This window comes from Peromyscus maniculatus, chromosome 18 (genome assembly GCF_049852395.1).
Source record: "Peromyscus maniculatus bairdii isolate BWxNUB_F1_BW_parent chromosome 18, HU_Pman_BW_mat_3.1, whole genome shotgun sequence".
Taxonomy (NCBI): domain Eukaryota; kingdom Metazoa; phylum Chordata; class Mammalia; order Rodentia; family Cricetidae; genus Peromyscus; species Peromyscus maniculatus.
Genome location: NC_134869.1, coordinates 44,566,983 through 44,587,409, shown reverse-complemented (window position 1 = coordinate 44,587,409; position 20,427 = coordinate 44,566,983).

Here is a 20,427-nt window from a genome sequence, read left to right as displayed (position 1 = left end):
AAGACTTGATTGTGGAAGGTAAATTCACTTGAAAAAAAAATCTTACTTCATTTACCTGTGATGAAAATTACAGTGTAAGAGATAAAGAAAGTCAAAACAAGCCTGACATCCTCTCACTAAAGTAGCTATTTGAAGACTGTTTCCCTGAGGCTGAAAGAGAGTGGCCTGTGGACCACGGTCCCTTGCAGCTCATGCTGTGGACAAGAAGTGATGCCCTGGCAAAGAGGATGTTCTCAAAATTTCCACCCAAGTAGTCTGAAATAGTGTATCATGATGAGTTGCTCCCCTCATTCATAGCGGAAGTGGCTAAGAGGAATGAAATGTTTTTCAAGTGTTGCTACTTATATCCATATGAACCTCAAAGTATTGTTAATGGGAATGAAAAGGAGAATTTATATATTAAATCTGATAGCTAATATGAGCTCTGTCTGATTCCTTTGTTTTAAGAACATCAATAGTTGTTCAAAGTATCCATCTGTCAATGACATGAGTGAGTATCACTTTCCTTTGAAAGTCTATTTGGCACAAATTTAATTTTTACAACTAAAAATACATAGAAAATTAAATGCACATAGGGCCATTCTGAGGAGAGCAGGGTCTTTGTTTTCAGTGGCCAGGGCTATGTAGTTGAAGTGGACAAGCCGTATTTCCCAGGCTGAAACAATACACATCTCATGATTTCAAGTGGCCTACAGATGTCTGCTAATTTGAGTCCGACGCATTCCGAAGACTATTTCAGACCGTTGCGTTCAAGTGCTGCTTGATAAACAGTGAGCGCTGAAGAGCACTGATGAGTTTAATTATACGTGTGCTTTCTGAGCATAGCCAGGACGCCCGTAGCCCGTCTCTCCTAGGAAATCTTAGCTCTGCAGAGAGCAAGCACCCGCATTCTCTCTGCAGCCTTTGTGTGCCATGAAAGCTCCTTGAGGACCATGACTAATACTTGGTTGCCCCTTGTGATGACTAAAAATGCACAGAGCAATGCCAAGTTGCATTTGGGGAACAAATGAATGACTCGCTGCCAACCTTACTCCAAAGCAGAGATTCTGGGAAGTCATGTGGTGACTGGAGGATTGCGCACAGCTGTTGGCTCACTGAAAAAAAATAATTGGGAAGCATCCCACAGGATGAGCATTTCATCTTATCCTTGGGGCTCTGACAAAGCAATCCCATACTTCGTGATTTAGATTGAGATCAGCTGACCCACAAAGACCTCTTGGACACACGGTTAACATGGAGGAGGTTCAGAACTAAGACTTGACAGCGAGAGGGGTGAACCTCTTCCACTTCCATCTGGGATCCTAAGCAATTCCTCAACCTCTACAAGGTTCCATTACTTTCAAAGCAGAAGACAATGAGAATAATGGCAGTGTATGCTCCACTCGGTGTTTGAAAAAATGAAGTGATCTAGAATGAAGAAGTACCAAGTACTGGAATTAGTTTAGTACTTGGGGCTTAGTAAACGCCTACTAAAAGATAGGCACTACTCAGTGCTGGGTTTTAGAGACTAGAAAGAAGCATCAGCCTAGAGTTCTGCTTGAGACTTAGCTATCTGATTTGAATAGGGAAGGTTTGCACACATGTAAATACAAACTCCAAACAGAAAGAGAAAGCCCTGTGTTCCAGCATAGAGGAAACTATGATATAAGTTTAGACAAAAGAAAGATAGAAGAATATAGAAAGGCACAAAGGAAGGAAGGGGGAGACAAAGAAGAATGAACAGAACCCCAACAAGGAGATAGACAAGTCCAGGTTCAATCCAAGGCACCCAGCAAGAGCAGTGAGTGCGTGAGCGAGAGAAGCCGCAGTGAGTCTGGTGAGAAGGAGAATGGGGAGCAAGGAGAGGGTGGGGGAGCAGAGGAGGCTGAGAGAGATCGAGTCAGGCCCTGGATAACGGGAAGATGAGAAGCTGACATTTACTGTTTCATATTAGAGTAAAACAATGGCATGAAAACACGTTGACAGAAAACTAATGTTTTGTCTATTAGTCCTGTGAATACCCATTCATGATGCTTGGGTAGCGGAAGACGTTATTGCAAAGATTCAGTCCACCGTAGACGTCACTGAAGCAGGAAGACACTTTAGAGTTGTCCCCAGTGAGGTGATGGGACTAAGACGAATGTCTCACATGGATGAGCCGGTAGATACAGCCCACTGTGGGAAAGAAGCATGTCTGAGAGGCGGCTTCTTGAGCTGAGAGAATGCCGTGAAGGGGGCTGACAGCTGAGAGACACATCTGGCTGCAGAAATAAAGTCCTGCAACTGCAAAGGAGAATTGGGACGTAGCCTGGCACCCACTGGGACTCAATACACAGCAAATGGGTACATACGCCATTCTTATTAGAATGGTGACTTAAAGCCTGCCTGGCCCCTACCCATGTTCTCAATGGAATACTCTTCCACGTGTGTTTACAACGGGGAAAAGAAATTACCACAAATTTGGGGCAAATAAAATGGAGCAAAATAATAGCACCTCTACCATGGGTTCTTGAAATAAACAAATAAATGAATAAATAAAAAATAAATAAATAAAAATAAACAAACAAATAAGTAAATAAATAAATAAATAATAAACAAACAAACAAGTAAGTAAATAATTAGATAAATAAATAAATAAGTAAGTAAATAAATAAAACATAATATTGATCCATAAGATTAAGATTCTATTGTGGGGTTGAAGAGATGGCTCAGTAGTCCTCTGCATGTCCAGAGGACACAAGCTTGGTTCCCAGCACCCACAGATGACTCAGTAACTCTAGCCTCAGGGAATCCACACCCTTTTCTGATCATGGCCTAGACCGACTGACAGAGAGACAAACAGATACAGGCATGCATGTACACACAAATAAAGAATAAAAATTATCTTTCAAAAGATTTCATTTGCTACAACAACAACAAAAGCCAGGTGGTGGTGTAGCTAGAGTTTTCCTGCCTGGCCCATGGTCAGGACACATCTTTGTCACCTGCCAGTCCCACAGCTGCTCAGACCCAACCAAGTAAACACAGAGACTTATATTGCTTACAAACTGTATGGCCGTGGCAGGCTTCTTGCTAACTGTTCTTATAGCTTAAATTAATCCATTTCCATAAATCTATACCTTGCCACGTGGCTCGTGGCTTACCGGCATCTTCACATGCTGCTTATCATGGTGGTGGCTGGCAGTGTCTCTGACTCAGCCTTTTACTTCCCCGAATTCTTCTCTTCCTTGTTCCGCCTATATTTCCTCCTGCCTGACTACTGGCCAATCAGTGTTTTATTTACTAACCAATGAGAGCAACATATTTGCCATACAGAACATCCCACAGCATGGTGGTGGCGGCACATGCCTTTAATCACAGCATTCAAGAGGCAGAGGCAGGTAGATCTCTGTGAGTTCAAGGCCAGCCTGGTCTACAAAGTGAGTTCCAGGACAGCCAGGGCTGTTACACAGAGAAACCCTGTCTAAAAACAAACAAACAAACAAAAACAAAAAAAAATTCCATTTGGTTTTTTTTTCTCCCTCTTGTTCATATCAGCATTAGGCCCCTCTGTTCTCTCTCTCCCACCAGAATTCAAGGTCAGTTTGTTGATGAGGTTTCACTGCCTACCTCTCGGCAAACTGATTCCATTTGTTTTTTTTTTCCTCCCCTTGTTCATACCAACATTAGCCAAGCAGTGTAGACCTCGAGATAAGCCAACCTGTGTAGACGATCCCTCACTGAAACTCTTCCCAAGTGATTTCTGGTTGTGTCAAATTGGCAATTAAAGCAGACCATCACAACTTTCAAAGAAAACGATCTGTACAGAATTCTTTTCTCAAGCTCTGTGTATTCGAGCGCACTGAGGATGAGGGAAAAAAATAATACAGTGAAGGGATGGATATAAAAGAAAACTCTTCCCCACCCTTCGCAGGAGACCTGGCCCTGCCCCTTAGGAAGAGCTGACCCCACCCCCCACATGGCAGGAGAACTCTTACACCTCGCTGTCCCACAGCCCTGTGGTGCGGTGGTGGAGTGGACACAAGAGAGCTGGCTCCGGCCACCACAAGGCTCTCCTCACTAGATGTGTCCTCTGGCATGGCTTTAGGCAGAGAAAAGACTCATTCTCCCTTAGGAGGTCGGCCACTAGGAATTTAACTAAACTCCAGTGAATACACACAGAAAACTATTGGGGGGGGGATAGACATGGGAGGACTAGGAGGTGAGCGCCGTCAGGGCGCATGGATGGCCTTCAAGGGATCTGAAAATTACCCTGTTAAAGTTTTTAGGTCAATTACGTATCTTGAATAACTTTTCGAAAAGCAAAAAAAAAAAAAAAAAAGCAAAAAGAATTCAGTAGGAGAATCAGGATAGACACCAAAGATGTGTACATAGCCAGGTGGTGGTTATATCAGCCACATTGCCCTGAAGCCCCCCCCCCCCCCCCCCCCCCCCCCCGCCAGATATTGTTCTGTTAAAGAAGGTAACTGTTAAATAAATGTGGATATTAACTGGAAAGAAAAGAGAGAACGCTTGACTGGACACATTTCCCCCCAAAGTCAGAGAAACTCTATAAGGATTAATTCCTTGTTATTTCAGCCACCTGGAAAGAGGATTGTGCTTCCTTTGGTCCATCTAGCACTTTAAATGGATATGTGTGAGGACAGATCTCTGTTACACCACCCCCCACCCCCGTGTGTGTGCGTGTGTGTGTGTGTGTGTGTGTGTGTGTGTGTGTGTGTGTGTGTGTGTGTGGTGTGGTATGGTGTGTGGTGTGTGTGTGTTCCAATGTGCTCTGAGACTCAGGACAGAGTTTCAAGACATCAAGATTGTTTTTGTCAAGTCCCCTCTGTCTGTCTGCCTCTTCCTCTCTCCCTGCCCCCTACCCCTCCAGGTGAACAAGAAGGAGACAGACCACGGCTCCCTTACGAGGGCTCTGCAAACACTGGTAACCCCCAAGTGTAAGTGGAATCATTGTCCATGCTGTTACTGACCCTTCAGTGACACGCTAGGGAAGCAAAACACTTGGACTACGTAAACCCCTGTCATTCTGATAAACCGCTAACGCTGAGCATGTGTATGGAAAACACAAGCTCTCTGTTGATAAGAAAGGCTTATAAAATTGTTGTAGCCCCTTTTAGTGCTCTTTTTATGATGCTCATTTAAAAAGACTTAATTTCCCCAAGCCTTTGAAATGGGTGATGAGTGAGTGTGAACAGGTCGCCTACATCCAGAACCATACCCTCAGTGTGATCACATTTGATACCGTTTTCCAGGGCCAGCCACCACCCCTCCACTCCGTAAGTCCTGGTTTATTTATACAATTGCTGGCAATCTTTCCTGGGCGCTTGTTTTAGAACACTGAATTAACACACACACACAGAGAGAGAGAGAGAGAGAGAGAGAGAGAGAGAGAGAGAGAGAGAGAGAGAGAGAGAGAGAGAGAGAGAAATATTTTCAAAATCAGCTTAATTTAACGTGCTGTTAAAATGTATACTCAGTAGACTGGAGAGGTCTAAACGGGATTATAAGTTCCTGTCAGTATTGGGTTAGAAGGGAGATGCTCAGCCTTGCCTGATGACAAATCCTCAGACATGTGACAGTTGCTCTGGGTGAAACACTGTGTCAGAGTCACGACTACCACAGAGATCCTCCCATCACTGTGAAATCCTTTGTACAAAATGCAAGCAGACAGAGATTTATGGAGCCTTTCTCTTTGCTCAGGGCTAAGGACTCCTTCCCATGGCTCCTGCTGGAGTTGCTCAGGGCTAAGGAGTCCTTCCCATGGCTCCTGCTGGAGTTGCTCAGGCCTTATATTGTGGTTCTGCCTCAGATTGAAAGTGAGGGGTGTTATTCCCTCCTCATCATTACCTCCCCCATTTTCTCCTCCCCATCCATTTCCCTTCCTCTTCATCTTCTTTTACCCTTCAGCCAAATCCCTTCTTCCTAAGCCTCTTACCTACATTCATGTCTTTTTGTGTGCCACCCATTGCATTTAACCAGGGCTGCTGTCGTGAACATGGATGGAGGGCTGTCTGTTTGAGTATGGGCAGTGATTTTGTTTAATTAGGGTTGCTATCATGAGGGCTGTCTGTTTGAGTATGGGCAATGAATTTGCTAGTATTAACAGGTTTACTTCTTCTCATGAATAACAAGTGTGTGTGTGTGTGTGTGTGTGTGTGTGTGTGTGTGTGTGTGGTGTAATGGAGACTAGATGTCAACTTGAATATTATTCCTCAAAAGCCATCCATCTTATTTTTGAGACAGGGTCTCTCACTAGGACCTGGAGCTTACTGGAATAGGTAGATTGGCTGGTTACTGAGTCCCACAGAAAGCCTGCCTGTGCTTCCCAGTGTTATGATTACAAATGGCTGCACCAAGCCCTGCTTTTTAAATGGATACCAGGGATGAACCTCAGAGTACCACATTGGTGTTGTGAACACTTTACCAGCTGAGCCATTGCCTCAGCCCCTTAAATGTTCCTAAAAGTGTTTAGAATGATGAACCCTTTTCAGAAGGATTACAATTTACTTTACCCAGATCTACCGAGAACTCATTCATATGGTCTACGACAGCCTTAACTTTGTCAAAGGCATAAGTTTAGACGACTCCTTGATGTTTGAGCTGAAGAATAGATGCTGTGGTACCAGGCATGAAGACAATACTAATGTCTCTGTGTACCTCCATCATAGTTCTGGAGTGCCCCAGCACGTTGTCAATTAGGAGACTAAAAAGGAAAGGAATCTCTGTTGGAGAGGGAGATCTCAACAACATGCCTGAAGTTTTCAGTAGATCATGTTGCGAGCAGATGTGCCTCGTGGTTCCATTTACAGAACACAAACAGATTATATTTAGTAAAATTCCTCAAAGTCTTGGGATATTTTGAAATGGCAAGTGAGTGCTGACTTTGCATTAAAGTTGCAGCGGCATGAACCCTAAGGAAAGACACTGCCCTTTGGAACTTGGAAGTCCAGCACTGAATTCTCCCCTCCAGCTCTGACAGTCTTAAATGGCTTCTTCATCCGATGTAAGGCTGCTTCAGCCACACTGAGAGCTGTTGGCAGCATGGCTGCCTTCACCAATCATCTCAGTTGGGATGCTTTGGGTGACTTGCCCACGTGTCCTTCAAACCTTGCTACCTTGCCACCGTGCTTTTGACATATTTTCTTCAGTGTTAATCTTTCCTGAATTTTATTTAAAGCGAGATGTGTGGCAATTTTCTTTCCCTTGGTTGCTAAGGGGCCCCTCTGGGGTTACTAATTGACACAATTTCAATATTGTCATCTCTCAGGGTGTAGTGAGGCCCAGGGAAGGGGAAGAAGTGAGAACAGTGGTTGGAGCAGGCAGAGCACACAGTATTTGCTGGATGTGTCGGCCATCCCATGGCGAGCATGGGTGCACCCAAATCATGGCAATAAGCAATAACACATACTGTAGAAAACAACTATAATAATAATAAAAAGGTTTGGAGTCTTGTGAGAGTTATCTTAGCGTGACATAGTGGCACAGTGAGCATTAGCTGTTTGAGAAACAATGGTGAGAAACCCGCTTCACGCGGGGTTGCCTCAGCCTTACATCTGCAGGAGAAGTTAACATCGACGAAGCAGAACGATGTGAGTGCAATGAGGTGAACTATCCCAGGATACTGTTCTTTTTCTCTTAGTCTTCTGCCCTGACTATAGATATTGGTTCTTTGTGGTGACCACAGAGCTGGCATAAAACAACAGTAGGAGTCTATTTAAACCTAATAAACTCAGTCACGTACAAAACTCCCATATGTTTTCTCTCCCTGTATCTTTAATGTCAATGACACAGTTTACTTTTTCTTTAATACTGTGGACCCACTGATAAAATGCCATGGCTGCAGTTACTCCTCATGCCGTGTCTTTTTTCATGAGTAAATATTCAATCTTAAATTAATGGTTTCAGGGCTATTCTTTAACTAATGATCGGAAGACCTCTTCCCGCAGACCCAACACCTCTGTGTTAGATCAGATTTTCTCTGTCCTTCCAGGCAGAAACCACAGCATAGACGTCACTGTGGCAAAGCCCTCATTTTTTCCCCCAATCTGCCTCATCATAATCCTTCAAATTAAATCCCAGCGAGGACACTAATGGGACCACGAAATATTTATAATCGTATCGTTATCTATTGAACATGAAATAATGAAAATGAAAGCAAGATAATTTTGAAATTTAACCTGAACTGTGGGACCATAATGAGCTCTGAAGGCAAAGGAAGAGGTTGATTGCTTTATTTATTTATTTTTTTGAAGCTTCTAAGTTTGAGTAATCGGCAGCAGCACCAAGACACTCGTGATGGAGGCTTTGCAAACAGTATCCCTTCTAATGACTCTAAGTCCGAGTCCCTCTGATGGATGCTTCCTAGAGCGTCCTGCTGACTCTGGGCTCTGCATCATTTCGCTTAAGACACGGTACCAAATGAGACCTTAGAACAAAAATCTCCCAATGAAATAGTCTTGAAATACCTTTGCTTCGGTCTCTACAATTGGCATCCCTATCGGTATCCCTGAAGTTTCTGTAACTGCACACATTGCTTCTCGTTGTGATTCAGCGTCGTAACAGCAGTGACCTTTCTCACAGTGGACTCTGCAATCATTTCCAATTTGCATTTCGTAAGTGTGTTTTCACAACATTTCAATATTTCACCGAAACCAAAGGGTAGTGATCATGAGGTCCTTGGATAATGTCCTGAACTCAGTAACAGCGAAAGAGGTTTTGTTGTTGTTGTTGTTTACTTCACTGTTTACCACCAAGGTTAAACAACATAAAAAACAAAGATTTAGAATGCTTCAGAATTAATTTTTCAAGGACATTTTGCACATATCATTCATTATATTTGGATCCTAACTCTTTTGACTTAGATTTATTCTATTATTTTTCTCCCTCAAACAAGACACAATGTTGCAATATTACAGTTTGTTAGTGTTTGTATTCTACAGGAAAGTTCTTCTTTTGTGCTCTCTAATCCGACTTTGTCCTTCTGCTAAATGAGTACAGTTCCTGTTGTCAGGCATACAAGTGTCCTGGATGGCTTTCTGTAGAGCTGACCCCTCCCCTACCTCCTTGCCCAAACCTGAATCATGTATCATGAGTTTGAAAATGGTACACCAATATTTTCTATCATAGTGTATGATGTCTTTGTTCCACCACTGACAGTTATAGCTGTGGAATTATTTCAATGTATGAACAATAACATTAATGAGTATTTTTGCTTTGCTCATGTTTACTGGTAAACTGTAAGCACTATCAACAGTGTGTTCAATTTCTGTCTTGGCTTCGATTTTAGAAGCCCAAGCAATCGATGTTTAACACCTTCAGAATCACTGGAAAGAACTCATCATGCAGATCAGGATGTCATGGGCTTTTCATCTCTTTTAAGGCTTTATGTGCAATAACTTTCTGTGAGCTCCTCATTAGTACAGTCTTTGGCACAACGAAAATTTTATCCTGGTTCTGCAGACAGGATATTTGTATAACAAATCCTTCATGATGTTGGGAAGGTTCTTCATTTTCTTGAAGTCCTGCTGTGGTGGTTTTTGCATAGGGTGACAGTAGGTTCACCCAAGGTTCACACATGCTCTGACTGTGATTGCATGCTATATACACCGGGAATCTAAAGTGCTACTCATTAGTTAGATTTAACTTTCTATTATGGCTTGAATCTGAAATGTCCTCCATATGCTGATATATTTGAACATCTGGTCCACAGCTGGTGGTGATGTCTTAGAAGGTCATGGGACCTGGTTGGTGAAGATGAGTCACCAGGGGCAAATTTTTGAGAGTTGTAGTCTGGCCCTGCTGTGGTCTTGTCCTCTGCTTCCTGATCTGATCACCATATGAGAAACAGCAATCACAGAGTCCAGCACTACAGAGCCTCTCCATGACACCTTCCCAACAATGATGGACTCAAACCACAGGCCAGGTAGGTTTCTCCTTTCTCAAGTTGACTGCTCCAGGTTCTTAGAGCGATGAGTGAACATTGGAACTGAGAAGTGAGGTTGGTACTGTGATACTGGCATTCTTACGTCTTCAGAACTGATTTGTGGGAAGATGGTGGAAAAACTTGAAGCAGAAAGCTAGAGAAGCCCAAGGGTGTTGTCAAAGAGCTTAATGGGCCAATCTGGTGGGACTTCGGAAGACCAGAACACTTATGGAAACATGGACAGTGAATTCTTGGTACATTCTGACAAAGAACCTGGCTAACATTTTTGTCCTGCTCATGGCCTGAAAATCCGAGTGAGCTTTATTCCAAAAGTAAAATAGTCTAATTATTTTGACAGAGGGAATTTCAAGACAAGGATTCAAGATACTTTCAGCCGGGATTATAGTGAAAATGAGGGCCAAAAGTAGAATAAAATATAAAACAAAATCGCTCAGTTTTGGCAAGAAAGGGAGTGTGACAAATTAAAGCTGGGGACAACGTGGGTTTGGATGGTATAGCTCTGATTGTTGCAGAGATAAGCATTACTAGAGCAAAAGTGAACGCCTTGCACTAGGCTATGGGAAGGTGCACTAGAGACAAGACAGGGTCCCTTCCATCAAAGTCTCCAGTGAAAGCAAATTTGAGAGCTGTCCTTTACACAGACCAGACCTGAGAACATAGCATTCCAGGGCTGTCTTTCTGTCTAGGGAGATATTTTCTTCCGCTCAGCTGCACCGGTTGCTGACGTCTGGTCTAACAGGGCTTGGGGACATCTCAAACTTGTTTTATCCACATGGCACCGTGTGCAGGATACAACGGATGATGTTCTTCTGAAGACTTGCACCAACGTTCTGGAGGAAAGGCTGTGAGACCAGCCCATGTGTGACAAGTCCAGACTCCCTGCCAGAGTTGCCCTGGGAGGCCAATGTGCACAGTTTGAAGAGTGGGTACCAAACTACAATAGACACATGAAGATGCTCAAGATGTCAGGGGTGTGGGGCATCTTCTAAACAGGAACAGTGAAGAGTCTGCATGAGAGAAAACCCATGCATGCTGTAGACCGCAAGGCCATAGACGCCTACAGAAGCCAAGGAGAACGTCCTGGATGCCAGACACAGGCTGCAAGCTGTGTTTACCCTGCTGGCGTTGGAGTTTGCTTTGGTTCAACCTTGGAGCAATGTTCTTTGCTATGTCCCAATTTATCTCCTGTGAAATGGACACGTGTGCCCTGTGCCTTTTACATCACTGTGCTAGCAGTTAAAGTTTGCTTTAAGTCTTAGAAGAAACTAAGGAGGTTTTTTACAGTGTTAGGATTACCAGAACCATGAGGATTCTTGAATTTGGACTGGCGTATTTTGCATTATGAGATGGCCATGAGCCTGTGGAGATTAAGGGCAGAATATTACGGGTCGAATCTGAAATGTCCCCTCTAGGCTGTTATGATTCAATATCTGGTCCCTAGCCACTAGTGCCGTTCTGGGAGTTTATAGAGCCTGGATGGTAGAGGTGGCTCACTGCCAGGAGGCCTCTGAGTTACAGTCTGGCCATGTTTCTGTTCTAGCCCCTCTACTTCTGACACTGCACGATGTAAGAGGCCTAAGCCACATGCTCCCACTGTCAGCTCTGCCTGGCTGTCTACGACAGACCAAAACCATGAGCCAAAATAAATCTCCCCACACGGCTTGCTTCTCTCGGGTGTTTTGTTACAACAAGAAAGGACGCTCATACACAGTTCGTTCATTTTCTTTGAAACTTTATTGGATGGTTTCAGTACTTCAGTTATTTTTTTTTTAAGCATAATGTTTTCTATTTTCTGACAGGATCCACTTAATTTTTTATACCTAGTACAACTTTGGCATTTTATTACTTAACATAACTTCAAATATGTCCAGGTAACACACTGCTGAATTGTATGAGAAATTAATTTTGTGTTAAAACTGATGAATCTTTTTGCAGCTATCATTTAATTTATAGATTCTCCCCCGGACATCTTCATCTCTAACTTAGTGCATGCAGGACTTTAAAGATTACTAATTGCATGTGAATACTGATTATTGCATAGTGCTTTATAAAATCCATGTGTATGTGCATGTCTGTGTTTGTGCATGCCACGTGTGTGCAGGGCCTGTGGAGGCCCTCGACTCCTGGAGTTGGAGTCACGGGCAATTGTGAGCTGCCCACCATGTGTGCTAACTGAATGCAAGTCCTCTGAAAGAGAAATAGGCACTCATATGGCTGAGGCATCTCCCCAGCCCCCGCACAGCCATCTATAGTGGAGGAAAATAGTTGTATACACAAATCAAGAACTCACCAATATCATCAGGGTACAGTAAATGGACACCAGATGAAATAAGCCAAAATATAAAATGTCAGACTTGAACATGGACTAATATTAATAAGAGGTTCATATTTTAGATGGATGTTCAATGGGTGTATCATCTGCCAAAATAGCTCCTTACATAGAGGCAGTGTGTATTTTAGATATGGTTAGCTCGTCTCATAGATGATTACAATCCTGTCAAACTGGCAATCAGCACCAACCATCACACATGGTGTGTGCCCATGTGTCTGACATTGTGTTTGATTCGCCTCCGTGAGCACAGAGTTGCTATTATATATGTATTTATCTTTCTAGTGTAGTACCCTACAACTATCAGAAAATTACCAATGTAAATAAATAGCCCAACTCTGAAGCCAATAATTATCGTAAAAAAGGGTGGTGCTGCCACTCAGGAACGGAGACATGTGTGTGAAATAATCTGATGTGATGCTCTTTTATAGGGAACAACCTGAACATGACAGCCCTGTGGATTCATATTGGAAACTTAATTTAAAGCTGGAAATAATGGGTGTGCATTTTAAACAGGGTGTCCGTGACTCTGAACAAAACAGACTGAGGCTCAGATGAACAACCCATCGTTATCTGTAATTAATCTACGCCAAGAAAACGCTGAGGGAATAAAACAAGTAGAAAAAAATAGATTTTTCAGAGGGTAAAAACATGAAGAGTGTTGATGTCACCCAGGGCCAAGGTCTCTCGCATACAAGGTCTGCCTGCATTTCTGTCTCTCGGCCCCATAATCAACCTTCCAGTTGCTGATAAACAGATACATGAAAAGACGGAGAGATACATATATGCGTGCACACACACACACACACTGTGCACATGACATACAAAACACACCACAAACATGTACACTATACACACAGTACACATAAACACACTACACACATGAACACACACACAAAACACACCACACACATGTACACACACATGCCACACACAACACATGCATACCACACACACACATAGACCATACGCACACAACACACATACCCTCACCATACTCACATGCACACCACACACACAACACACACACACTTACACATCATTTCATTTGATTGCTTGTAACTAAGAAGCACTGTTGGCCACAATCCTTTTTCAGCAGATAGAATTACAAAGAGGAATTTTTTTTTTCTGATTTTTCCCCCAAATACTTGAGTACTGATACTTTTGCTGTGTTTTCCTACTGTTGGTTTTGGTTGTTGGAAGGGCTGTGTTGTTGTTGTGAGAGTGTCTTAGTTTGTAGTATAGGCTGGCCTTGAACTCATCATCCTCAGTATTCTCAAATACTGGGACAGAGGCATATGCTGCCGCACCTAGGTAGAGCATTGACTCTTTATTATTAGGATCTAAAACCACTTGAGAAGTGCATACTGTTATGCGATCCAGTCAAATCAGATCGCCTTAAACGTGTTCTCTGCTAAAATGCCAGGCCAGGTGTGGGCTAGGTCAGGCCCCGGGGGCAATATGCACATAACGGGAATCAGAGTGTGGTGGCTTCTCTTCTGAGGTCTCACATAACTGCAGCTTTCCTGGCCAACTTAGCTGGTGCCTGGAGAGAGAGCCCAGCTCTTTGGATGGAGGTGGAATAGCAGTGGTGGAGAAGGTATTTCTTCAAGGAGAGGGTCAGACTTTCTAGTGCTTGCAGGGATAGACAGAGAGCTGAACTGAAAAGTAAGAAGCATATCCTTGCTCCCACCGAAAGAAGTTCGTGTAAGCCACAATCCAGACCCATTTCTATTTTGGACTAAGTTACTTACAGTAATCTTCGTTAGAGGAGACCGCGGAAGTCTCCATTAGCATAGAAAAGTTGTATCTAGGGTACAGTAAACCCATCCCAGTTGCTTTTTCTGTCAGAGAATTCCATCCCCAACTGTGAACACTTTGCAAGTCTGTAAACTGAGTCTTACGTTCAGCAATGTACCAAGGAACTATGAAAACGTAAAGCCCTGAGCTCCCTCTTACCCATATCCCCCCTTGGAAATTGAGAGCCAACTCGAACATCTCCTGTAAGCCGCCAGCAATGATTTCTGACTCCAGCAGCATCTCCGATTGTAAAAATAAGCGCACGGCAACACCTTGTCTGCAAGGTGGCTGTTTCAAACCTACTCCTCTGTTTATTCAATGATTTCCCAATAAATCAACGGCCTTCCCCAGGCAGGAAAGGAATTCTGTTAAGTACCAGGTCGATTGCCTAAGCATCACTATTTTGTTGTTCTCCGTAAAATGTTACAGTGAGTAAAATTATATCTTTATGGTTACGCCTTTAAAAAAAAAAAAAAAAACACTGGAGGAGTCACTCTGATTTACTAACCTAATTTACACGTGTATGAACTGCTTCTTCCAGCAACGTTTATCTTTTCCCCTAGCCACTTCTGTCATCTCTAAATACCACAGCTATAGCTCCCCGTAAAACCATTATTTTTCTTTAATCTTGAAGGGGACCGACACAGCTTCACAAATAAGTTTTATATATATATTTATATTATATATATTTATATTTATTTTATATTATATTTATATATATAAAACTTATTTGTGAAGCTGTCTAGGTATATATATATATATATATATATATCCGGAGAGTCATGAGCTGTGAGCAGAGCTGTGAGCACAGTATCTCGAGGCTGTTCGGAGCCCCATGCTTGTTTCTGGGCTAATGAAAGGGTCTCTTCAACCGAGTTGCTTCCCATAAGACCACACTCAAATGGCTTGTGTGCCTTTCAAACATGAGATCATCCTTTGTAGGTCTCCCTGTGGAAAGCAAACCATTGGGAAGGTCACTGCGAGTAAGTTTGATATTTATCTAAGCAGCGGATATAATGACTTTTATCTTGCCGTTTTAGTCCTCTCATAAGAGGAACGGGATACTTCCCACACTGACATAAAATGGTAGTGGCCCTGGCTATGGGCTTGATAATGTCTTGGCAAGTTCTGCTAAAACGAGGATGTGTTTCTGGGTCAAGAGACCCAAGGTGTATTTTTTTCTAGCACCCCGACGCCACCTATTGGTGGGAGATTCTCTGCAAAGCACAACTGAAGGAACAAAACAGAACCAAGTCATATACAGGCAGGGTAAGTCATCGACTTTTCTTTCGCCAGACTGTAAACCTTACATGGTCAGGAACATTTGTTCCACTGGATGTCCTGTCTTCAGCATCTAGAAGAGGGGTTGGCACACAGGAGGTGTTCAGTAAGTATCTACTCAGTAAACAACTATGAACATTCCATTTGTTCTCCGTGTATGTATTCAACAGATGTTGATAAAGGACCCACTAGGGAGTGTGTCCTCTTTCACCCAGCTACCAATCCCCGAGACTTTGTCCGGTCACAGGTACATTAACGGTCATTCTTAGAGCAAGGGACATCTTAAGGGAGGGACAAGTGGATTAGGTTCATGGTTTGAGGGGGTATAGACCATCATGTTAGGGCAGACATGGCCTTGTTGAACATAATTTAATTTACAAATGTGCATGGCCATCTTTCTATTGACCTCTTTACATGTGGAAAGTCAAGAGCAAGGGGGAAAAGGTGCAAGGCCACAGAAATGCCAGCCAGGTGAATTTTTAAAAGACCAATACAAAATCATAATTCCTTCATCCTAATGGATTGCACTGTGATGTGCAAATAAATGCGGTCAGGAGACGTAGACAGCAACCTACAGAGCCTAGCATTGTATCTATTAAAGATGGCCTACTATTCACAGCTGGAGTTCAATAAATGTTAGCCATAGCTATTTTCTATGCAAACCCGCCAATTCCTTCCCTTCCTTCCTTCCTTCCTTCCTTCCTTCCTTCCTTCCTTCCTTCCTTCCTCCCTTTCTATAATAGGTCTCATGTAGCCTGTGCTGGCCTCAAACTTGCTAGGAAGCTGAAGATAATCATGAAATTCTGACTCTCTTACCTCTACCCCAGAGCGCAGAGTACAGGTGTCTGTTGTTATTTATGCCTGGTTTATTCAGAGCCTCTTGCCTGCTAGGTAGTCCCTCTACCAGCTGAGTTACACCCACATCCTGATGTGTTTCATGTCTGTTGTGTTCCGTGCATGCATCACACATACAGAATCGTTTGATAAATGGTGGGCTGCTTACCATGGTGATAGACACTCAACTGTAAATAGAATTATATGGGTCACACACAAGGGCACTATCCTTTGAAGCTTAGACTTAGAAATCATTTTTCCATGTCACCTAGGACAATTACTATTTTCAAATTCTATCTGACAGCCACCCCTTTAAATGTGGCAGCTCTTTAAATGTGCTGGGTGATCCGGACCAGAAAAGGCAAGACCACACTCACTCCAAAGCAATAAGGAATCACGTATCTTCTTTTACACTCCACAGACTGGATTTTGCGGGAACAGAGACATTCCAGACAGCACCCTAGACTCATGCAAAAGTATTTTGCTCTTCCTGAGGGTTCTGCTCTTAAGAGGAACTCTCAGTGGAATCCTGGGGCAAAGAGCAGAAGGAGACTGAGTTCTGAGGATCTCTATCCATCTGTTGCCATGTTGCCTGCTGGAGGGAAGTGACCATGTGTCTGAGGGAAGACAAGAAAGTTCTGGCGAAGGTAGTCACTATTCATCTTCCCTAATCCCTGTCCTGGGAGTGCCCAGAGGCAGAGCAACAAGCTGCTGACTCCATCGCTCACCCAGCAGCCCTCTTCAGTTGGGTCTGGACCCCTTTTCTATATACTTTCTACTAGGAATTGTGTGATAATGAGAGGCTATGCTGTATTTTAGACACCATAATTCTGCCCACACATCCAACCAGCAATTTGCTTGCCACAAATGTGTTTGGCCTACATATGACATCGGTAAATCCTCTGCCATTATTTAGAATTGCGACATTAACGCAAACCTACAGGTAGTGGTAAGTCTGTCCTTGAGAGACTTCTCTTCTAAAGCCATTTGTGATGAGGAAACAGGGCTCCTTCTAGTGGGGCAGGAATCCCCGGGATGAGCAGGGCCCTGGATATAATTATTTGGTTTCTCTGATCCTCCCTCTCTACACACTAAATCTTGTGCTGTGGTTATATGTGGAAGTCCGCTGACTGTAGAACAGTCAGCGTCGTTAGAAGAGTGTATTTCCACACTGCTTCAGGGAAGTAAAATAGGAGCAGAATAAGGTCAAAGTCAGAGTCTAAATATGATTATATTATTATTACATAAATATTATTTCATATTTTTGGTTTAAATATTTAAATTACCGATTGTCACCTGAATGCCTTCATTGATTTTGTCTTTTTGATAAGAACATGGAAATTAAAATGAAAATAATTGCAGTGCTGTTAGCCTTTGGGATTACTAATTACTAATTAAGTTGTTAATGAGATTATGCCAGTAGAGATACACATTTTATTCTAATCCATAGATGCCAAAGGGTCCTGAAAGCATTTCACCCAGTGATAAGCTTAGGAAGTAATGTTAGCAGCTGGATTTGGGTATTTCTCAGTACATTTGTTTCTATGTTGAGTATTTTATCTTGCTTCTAAGACTACATTGGGAAGTTCAGATTATTGTTGAGTTCCTACATGGATCCTTTGGTTCATTCACTTATTCATCCTCTCTATCAGTTAACTTTCTTTGGCTTCAGCTTGCAGAAATCAACCTTGGAAGACTAATTAATTAATTGAAACTATTATTACCATTATAATATATTAATATAATACTATAAGTATTAATTATAATTAATTGAATGAACACTGAGCAGCACAGGAAAGATGATCAGCCATTGCTTTTCAATTTTCTTTAAATCAGAACCAGAGACTCCTCACAAACAAATGTTGGGTCGTCTCTGTAAGGTGTCATTTACAGCTGCTACCTGGGCAGGGCGATGGGGGGAAGTGAGCGCACTTGGGAGCAAGCCCACTTTGACTTCTTAGTCATGTATGTAAATGCTCTTGAAAGCGCTGTCCAGTGAAGGAGAGCAGTCCCTCAAAGCACACTGGGATGCAACTGATACTAGAACAGAGGGCTGATGCTGTATGAAGTAGAGCATCAAGTGACCACTGCGTGACATCTTTTCACGGTGTTGAGCCCCATCCTTCCTACTGCATGCTGAAGATGCGCAGGCGCAATAGAACTGCAAGCCCTCCTTTCTAGAGGCTCCTAGGCGGACAGAAGAGCTCGTTGCATTTTCACAATCTCCGGCCCATCTCCCTATGTGCTTCCCCTCCTCTGCCGGGAGCCACGCTGTGGTAACACAGGCTCTTAGACATGCCAGCAGGGCTTGTGGTGACTCTTTCTTGTGCTTACATCTTTGTTTTGGTTGATCCACAATAGCAGTGCATGCTCACAGGGTCCGGTATGATATTTTGATTTATATTTACCTTGTTCGATGATTAAGTGCGCTTAGCACATCCAATACCAGAAACTGACATCACTTCTCTAGCTGAGCATATTCAGCTCCATCCCCTCACTACCTGAAGTATGAAGGACATTAGTGTCATCCATATCCACCCTACAGGAGAAGAGAAGAACATTAAATTTTATTCCTCTTGTTTGATATAGCTCATTAGCCAATCCCTCCCTATAAGTCCCCTCCATTGTCCCATCTTCTGAAAACTGCTCTGCTCTCAACTTCCTCTAGCTTCTTTAGATTCCACAGATGAGTTAGGTCAGGTGATGCTTACCTTTTTTTTTTTTTGCCTGGTTTATTTTACTTCCCATACATCCTTCAAGATCACATCCTCTTCGTGGCTGAGCAGTATTTCTTTCAGCAAATGTTTGATGTTTTCTTCATCCATTCATCTATTGATAGACATTTTCCATAACTTAATATGTGGAATATTCTTTAGTTCAAAGATCCTCAGATTTTATATCTGAAATATATGTATTGAAATATAGAAAAATATCCAGAAGGATCTAAAACATGACCGATACCTGCTTCAGTGTGTTTCTGTTTGTGAAAAGGACTCTCATTAAAGCAAAACTGGATATGTACTAGAGAAAGACTCCCACACAAATCTAGACCATCTCTAGATTCTGCAAGACTAAGGCAAGATCATGGCACATTTCTGCTGTCCATGACACTGACATTGATGCATAAGAAGCAATGCACAAAGCTTTGTACTATTTATGGTTTGGAAACAGGGAAGTTCTCTCTGGAGTCAGGCTTGCTTGGGATCTTGCCTAAAAGAGATACCAAGTTCCCATCTCCCCTGGGACAAATCTGTCTCTGCCTCTCGGTGAAGTCACCCCGTAGCCTCAAATGCTTTTTAAAAGCTATGGCTCTAAACGTGGTTTCCAGTGATAGTGACATTGTTACAAGAGTCTGGACTAACAAATGGTTTTCTCGTTGCCATGGAAACCATTGGGATTTTTTTTTAAGTAAACATGTACTCCTGCCATGATCAGAAAATAAGCAGAATAAAGTTATGTCCATTGAAACAGTGTGCCTCATCAGTCTTGGTACTGAGACCCGCACAGGTTTTGATGTTTTGGGTAGTACTGGGGATATAATTCAGAGGTAAGACATGCTAGGCAAGCCCTCTGCCACTCAGCCACCTCCCTAGTCTGAAGGCAGAGTCTTGAAAGAGTGGAGGACACCTAGTGTCCTTCTGTCCCATTCAGGTCTGTAGTGACTGTGGGACCATTTCACCCTCTCTTCTCTCCTTCCCCTGGCATCTGACTGAGCACGGTCCTTATTTAGATGCATGGCAGACAGTAGTGAACAGAGCTCTTCCTCAGGCTTGACGGCTAACATCCAGCCAGGCCCTGCTCATCCCTTGTGCGGATGTCGGATGTCTGGCTGAGTCCAGTCTCTGTGGCCCCCACTCCCCTCCCCAGTTGTGCCCGAGGCTGTTGGTCACACTGAGGGTCCAATGGGGGCAGACCCCAATAATGATAACCCTCCTCTATCTCCCAGCCTTCGATTTGTTAGATTTATTAAGAACTTGGTCAAAAATGGCTTTGTTTTTATATTCATATTTAAGTATGTTTATGACAAATTTCTTAAATGTGTCTGTACAAAGTTGTTTTAAAACAAAGAAAAAACGTTTTCCAGGGCTTGCGAGATGGCTCACTGGGCAAAGGCATTTGCCAGGCAAGCTTAGACGCCTGCGTTCAATCCCTGGAATCCACGACAAGGTGGAAGGAAAGAACTGATTCCATAAAGTTGTCCCCTGACCTCCATATGTGCATCATTGTACACTCACACCTGCATTCATCACACGCACAC